Source organism: Gavia stellata, chromosome 31, assembly GCF_030936135.1.
Source record: "Gavia stellata isolate bGavSte3 chromosome 31, bGavSte3.hap2, whole genome shotgun sequence".
NCBI lineage: Eukaryota > Metazoa > Chordata > Aves > Gaviiformes > Gaviidae > Gavia > Gavia stellata.
Genome location: NC_082624.1, coordinates 719,672 through 726,500, shown reverse-complemented (window position 1 = coordinate 726,500; position 6,829 = coordinate 719,672).

The following is a 6,829-nucleotide window of genomic DNA, read 5'->3' as shown; positions in this document are numbered from 1 at the left end:
CCACTTGCATGGCTCTTACCCGGCAAAGTGCTTAATCGGGATTTGCGGGCATCTGGCGCGGCGGCGGCTCTTCCGCTTATGCGGCGCTTTGATGGCCCTGGAGAACCCCAGAAAACCCAGACAGGGGGTCAAAAGAGGGGGGGAAGAGCTGCTGCGGTGGCCTGGCAGCCTCCCCGGCCCCGTGGCTCCGTCCCGGTGTGACCGTGGGCACACGAGTCCCCTCTCCCCACCGCCGGAGAGGAGCTGCCGAGCAAAGAGGTTTAAGGTTGATGCACTTATTAATTCTGTCATATGGAGATTATCGCGCTCGGGGGGGGCGGGCAGCACCGGCAGTCAGTGCCGGCGGGGTTAGCCGGGACGGGCAAGGCAGAAGTTGCCGTCGGGGAGGAGGGGGACGGAGCTGCAGCCCCAGGTTTCCCTGGCGCAGGCGGCTGGGCCGTGACGGGGGGTGGAGAGAAGGGGCAAGGCTCGTTTTTGGGGGAAGCAGGCTCCCCGCCCGGGCTCAGGCACCACCTTGATGTGCCGAAGGTTAAACCCAGCTCTAAATCTTAGTCCGGCCTCTAAGCTCGGCACCTTCCCTTTGCAGGATGCTGTGCTGGGTGGGGAGAGCGAGGCAGAGCTGAGCCCCAGCCCCGGCCCCGGCCCTGTCTCCATCCCCATCCCTGTCCCCATCCTTATGTCCATCGTGGTCCCTGTCCCCATCCCTGTCCCCGTCCACATCCCCATCCCCATCCCCGTCCGTCTTGGACCCTGTCCCCATCTCATCCCCATCCTTGTCCCCATCCCCGTCCCCATCCCTGTCTTGGTCCCTGTCTCCATCTCATCCCCATTCCCATCCCCATCCCTGTCCCATCCCCATCCCTGTCCCCATCCTGGTCCCTGTCCCTCTCCCATCCCCATCCATAACCCCATCCCCATCCTCATCCCCATCCCGGTCCCTGTCCTTCTTCCATCCCCATCCATGTCCCCATCCTCGTCCCCATCCCTTTCTTGGTCCCTGTCCCCATCTCATCCCCATCCCTGTCCCCGTCCCCATCCCCGTCCCTGTCTTGGACCCTGTCCCCATCTCATCCCCATCCTTGTCCCCATCCCCGTCCCCATCTCTCTCTTGGTCCCTGTCCCCATCTCATCCCCATTCCCATCCCCATCCCTGTCCCATCCCCATCCTTGTCCCCATCCCCATCCCTGTCCCATCCCCATCCCTGTCCCCATCCTGGTCCCTGTCCCTCTCCCATCCCCATCCCTGTCCCCATCCTGGTCCCTGTCCCTCTCCCATCCCCATCCCTGTCCCCATCCTGGTCCCTGTCCCTCTCCCATCCCCATCCATGACCCCATCCCTGTCTTGGTCCCTGTCCCCATCTCATCCCCATCTCCATCCCATCCCTGTCCCCATCCCTGTCCCCATCCTGGTGCCCGTCCCTGGGACACGCGGCAGACGGTGACAGCCCAGGACTAATCCAGGCCCCGGGATCGGCTGCCGGGGGCCGGTGGCATCCAGAACCCCGACCCCTCCGCGCTCACAGCCGTGCCGTGAGCCGCTCCCCCGGCACCACCTGCCTCGTGCCGGGGGGGAGCGTTTGGCAACGCCTTCGGCTGCTGGAAACTTCTTTTATCTCCACAAATTCCTCTGTGCTTGGACGGGGAAAACTCCGGCTGCTCCAGGCTGGGATCCTCCCTCCGCCATCCGCCGGCTTTTACAAAAAGGCTTCTTCAAGCCGGGAAGGACAGAGCCGCCTTTGTTCCATCCCCGCTCCTACTGCTGCCGGCGCGGAGGAAACGTCACCGAGTCCTCGGCGTTGGTGGCTTTACAATCCGCCTCCTGGCACGTCCGCGCTGGGAATCTCCAGGAAAGGGGGAATAAAATGAACCGCGAGCCTTGGGTGATGGGAGATGTGCCGGGGCGCGAGTGGGGCTGGGGAGGCGAGGGGTGCCGGCGGCATCGCTGGGTGTCCCGGCCGGAATTTGCTCCCCCCCCTCCAGTCCCAGCAGGACTTTAATTATTATTTTTATTTAACCAAGCCGGGATCGTTTCATCTCCCGCCGTAATAAAGGGTCGGGTCGACGGGAGCCAAGCGGTGCGGAGCCCCATCGCCCAGCCGTTCCTCCCCCCGTCCCGCCATCCCTGCCGAAATCCTCATCCGATAAACCCCGTTATTGTCCCTCCCGCCTCATGTATAATTCAGCACATGGCGGGGGCGAGACCTGGCCTTTCGCAGAGTGGGACCCCCCCGGGGACCTCGGTGGGTGGCCGGGGACCGTCCCCCACCTCCCCAGCACGGCACCTCCGGCTTTTCATTAAAGCTCTTTGTATAAAGAGGCGACGGAGGAGCGGCCGGCCGGGATGCGGGCAGGACCGCGATGCCCCCCCGGACCCCGGGATGCCCCCCCGGCCCCCCCAGGCATCGTGCCGGGAACCCACCCGGCTGCGACACCCACAACGTCAACACCACGGCTGGGTGCGAAAGCATTCTCCGGACTTTCCCTCGCAAATAACTTCAAATTTCCGGCTCGAACAGCCGGACAAGCCGGGAAACTTCGGCCAAGACGGAGCGCGCTGCCTCCCACCGGAGCACGGTGATACTTTGCTAAGATAAGGCGTTGGGGAGACGCAGATATCGATATCGCCAACAGCGTTGATGGCAGCGGGAGAGATTTTACGGCTTTAACGGCAGGATAAATGTTTTTCCGGAGGTCTTGCCGGCCATATGCCAACCTGCGCTCCCCCATTTCCCACGCCGGTGGCCGTGAGCCCCGTCCCCGGGTGCCCGGTACCCACTCGAAGAGGGATGGGTGGTCCCCATGTCGAGCTGCGCTTGGGCCCCCCACAAGCTCTGGGATCTGCCGATTCGGCAGCAGCCCGGTGAGGGATCCCGGCTGCGAACGATACCACAAAATCCCGGGCGCAGCTGCCCCGGAGAGCGGGCGTCTCGGGACACGTTTGACAGCAGGAGGAGGATGGAGAGGTGGAAACGCCGGCCGCAGCTCCGGCATCCTCTGCTGTGGCCGGAGGTGTTGCCACCGCTCCATAAAGCACCTCAAAGCGATTTATTAAGGCACTCCCCACCCACCGCCGGGATCCAGCCAGGATCCATCATGGGTGCTCACGGGCAGCACGGAGCCGGCACGAGGCCGGCGATTCCTGCAGGGATCGGCTGCCTCCGAGACGTTTGGGGCCGCACCAAGAAGGATTGGGCTTAATCGCGTGTCAACAGCTGCCCCGCGCCAGGATCCGGCCATGCCGCAGCCCTGGCACCGGCCCTCTTCCCTGACCTTCCCAGCGCCGACCCCGCTGCAGTAATTGGAAACCGCCGGGTAATTTTTCCAGTCTCATGATAACGGCAAATGTCAGATCCCAAGGGAGCGTCGGCATTGCTGGCCGGGCGGGATGGGGTGAAGCCGATGGGCTGGAGCCACCCAGTTTCAGGGAGCATCACCCGGGATGCTTTGGGACCCGAGCCCGGCTCTTGCTCCGGCCACACTCAGAACGGGAAAAAAGGGATAACTCGGCACGTTTGAGCCTGAACAGTTGGAAAAGACCCTTAGCCCAAAGCGTTCCCGACGGGCAAACTGCCCCCGGGCTGCCAGGATGCTGTTTTCCAGGAATTCAGCCCTGGATGCTTCCCAAGCTCCCATCCCTGCCGGGAGCGGCACAGAGGATGCTTGGCCGGCAGCAAAGCAGGCTGTGAACCTGGGGGGGTGGGAACTGGGGTGAACCCCCCAAAATTCAGAAATCCCGGGGATGCCCTCAGCCCAGGTTGGGGCTACTCGAGCCGTTATCCGAACCCTCCGGAGAGGCTTTTGCCGCTGGAGGAGCTCTGCCCTTTCCCGCCCGGCCCTTTCGCTGCTGCTCCCGTCCTTTCCGGGGCCGGCTCCCCGAGGCTGCTGCTATTTTTAGGGGGCTGCGTCCCGGCCGCGCGCCATCGCACGTGGGGCCGGCAGGAGCCGAAAATGGGGGGGGCCTAAAAAAAAAAAGGACATAAACTCCCGTCTGGCTTTGCAGCGTCCTCATCGCTGCAGATGCTCCCCTGCGTTTGCTGCGATTAGGGGCTGATAACTCTGAGCCCTAATAACTGCGACCCCTAATACCCATAGTCCCTACTACCCATGACCCCTAATAACTGTGATCCCTAAAAAAAAGACCCCTAAATAACGTGTCCCCTGATAACTGTGACCCCTAATAACCGTGACCCCTAATAACCATGACCCCTAATAACTCTGGTCCCTAATAACCATGACCCCTAATAACTCTGGCCCTTAATAACCGTGACCCCTAATAACTCTGGCCCTTAATAACCGTGACCCCTAATAATTTTGCCCCCCCCAGCTCTGCCTCCCTTCCCATCGGCGCGAGACTCCAGCCAATCCCACTTGCACCAGCAACCCCCAAACCCTTCCGTCGCCCGTCCCCGCTCCGCTCCACCCGATTCCCCCCCATTTTCCCCTCCATTTTTTAAAACATCCAAACCGGGACAATTTTCCCAGCTATAAAACAAGGGGAAAGGAGCAAACCCCGGCTGCCAGGGGATTCCGGCAGCCCTCATTCCCCCTCGGATGCTTCCGCCTTGGAATAAAAGTGCGCAGGCGTGCACAGACCTTTTTTTTTTGGGGGGTGGCTTTAAACCCACCTGCCCTGGGATTAATTTGTAAGATCCGCTCCCCTCCCCGGATCGGGGTAGTAATAATGTGATTATCCGGATCCGGCTGCGCGGGATAGGGAAGCTCATTACGGAGCATTAAAGAGGGGAAAATGGGGGTTTTCTGAGGTTCTAATAAAAGCTCGTTTGCCTTCCAGGTGTCTCTGAGGCTCATTTTGGGGCTCATTTAGGGCTTTCTTTGCAATTTGCTCCTCCAGTCCCAACTCTCTCCGGGCGAGGAGGGAAACGGCAGGACCCCGGCACAGCCCGGGGATGGTTTTCAGCCCCCCCCCCCAGGTGCTTTCAGGTTTGGGGAAACTGAGGCACGGCGGGCCGCAGCCCTGCATGGAGGAACACATCCGTGTCCCCCCCGCACCCCATGGGGCACCCGCTCCCCACCGGCAGCCCCCTGCGAGAAGCGGGGTGAGCCACCCCGGGGGGCTTTTCTCCCCGAAAGCACCGGAGAGGAGGATGGGACGTGTTTGGGGAGGGGGAGAACCATCCCGGGATGAGGGTTCCCCCCCAGGGTGAATGACCCCGGGGTGACGAGGCGGCCGCTGGCCTCTGTTTTGGGGGGCAAAAGGGGGAATTTTCACCTTTTTCGGGCCGCCCTGAGATTTGCAGCGTCGCAGGGACTAACACTGCCATCTACCGAAACGGCCTTCGCCGTTATTAAACCCCTCATATTTTTATTTTCCCCTCCCAAAAGAACTTCCCGCATTTTTAGGGCCACACAAAGTCTCCCAACTCCCCGTTTCTCCCTGCGGGGCAATGCCGGCTGCCCATCCCCACGGCGTCAGGCCTTCTCCCCCACCAAGGTCCCCCTCACTGCTCCCGGGGATGTTTTCGGGTCCCGTTGCGGGTCGAGGCTTTGCGGCCTCTGGCTTTGAGGGCTCGGCCGCTGAGTGGGGAAACTGAGGCACGGCCCCTCGCTGCACCCGCTCCGCTTGTTAGGCTGAGCGGGGCCCCACCTGCGGCTCGTTGGGCTCCGGAGGGTATTTAAGGGCCCTTTTTTTAAGGGTTTTCTCTCATTTTGGGAGGCGAGGCAGTGGGGTGAGGCTGGGGAGCAGGATTTGGCCCTTCCCCGGGTATGGGGGAGCCCAGCGGAGCCGAGGGGGAGGCCGGCGGGGGTCCTGCTGCCCACCCCGGCCCCCGAGGTGCTGGAGAGGGTGCTGAGCCAACGCTACGGCCCCTTGCCCCGCGCCGCCGCCATCGCTCGCCTGCGCAAGCAGCCGGCCGGGGGCTACCAGCCGGCCGGGGACATGGCGGAGGTGCTGGAGCGAAGGCAGGCGGCCAACGCCAAGGAGCGCGAGAGGGTGAGGGGGGGCCCCCCAAAACCGCCTCTGCACCCCCAAATCCCAGGGAGCTGGTTGCAAAGCCCGGGGGGGGGGGGCTGCAAGGGACATCCCGGTGGCACCCAGGGGCACCCAAGGTCAGGGTCACCCCGAGGTCACCCGGCAGCATGTTGGGGGGGGGGGGGGGCTTTGCCTCTGTGTTTGGGGGGGGCCCCGTTTAATCCTGGGGAGTGGGGGGGGTGGGTTAATCTTGGGGGGACCTGGGTTAAACGTGGGTGGCCCTGGTTTAACCCTGGGGACCCAGTTTAACCCTGGGGGCCCAGTTTAATCTTGGGGGGGGTGACCCCGGTTTAATCCTGGGGACCCAGTTTAATCCTGGGGACCCAGTTTAATCTTGGGGGGGGTGACCCCGGTTTAACCCTGGGGACCCAGTTTAATCTTGGGGGGGTGACCCCGGTTTAACCCTGGGGACCCAGTTTAATCTTGGGGGGGTGACCCCCAGTTTAACCCTGGGGACCCAGTTTAATCTTGGGGGGGGGGTGACCCCAGTTTAACCCTGGGGACCCAGTTTAATCTTGGGGGGGGTGACCCCAGTTTAATCCTGGGGACCCAGTTTAATCTTGGGGGGGTGACCCCGGTTTAACCCTGGGGACCCAGTTTAATCTTGGGGGGGTGACCCCGGTTTAACCCTGGGGACCCAGTTTAATCTTGGGGGGGTGACCCCGGTTTAACCCTGGGGACCCAGTTTAATCTTGGGGGGGTGACCCCGGTTTAACCCTGGGGACCCAGTTTAATCTTGGGGGGGTGACCCCAGTTTAACCCTGGGGACCCAGTTTAATCTTGGGGGGGGGTGACCCCAGTTTAACCCTGGGGACCCAGTTTAATCTTGGGGGGGGTGAA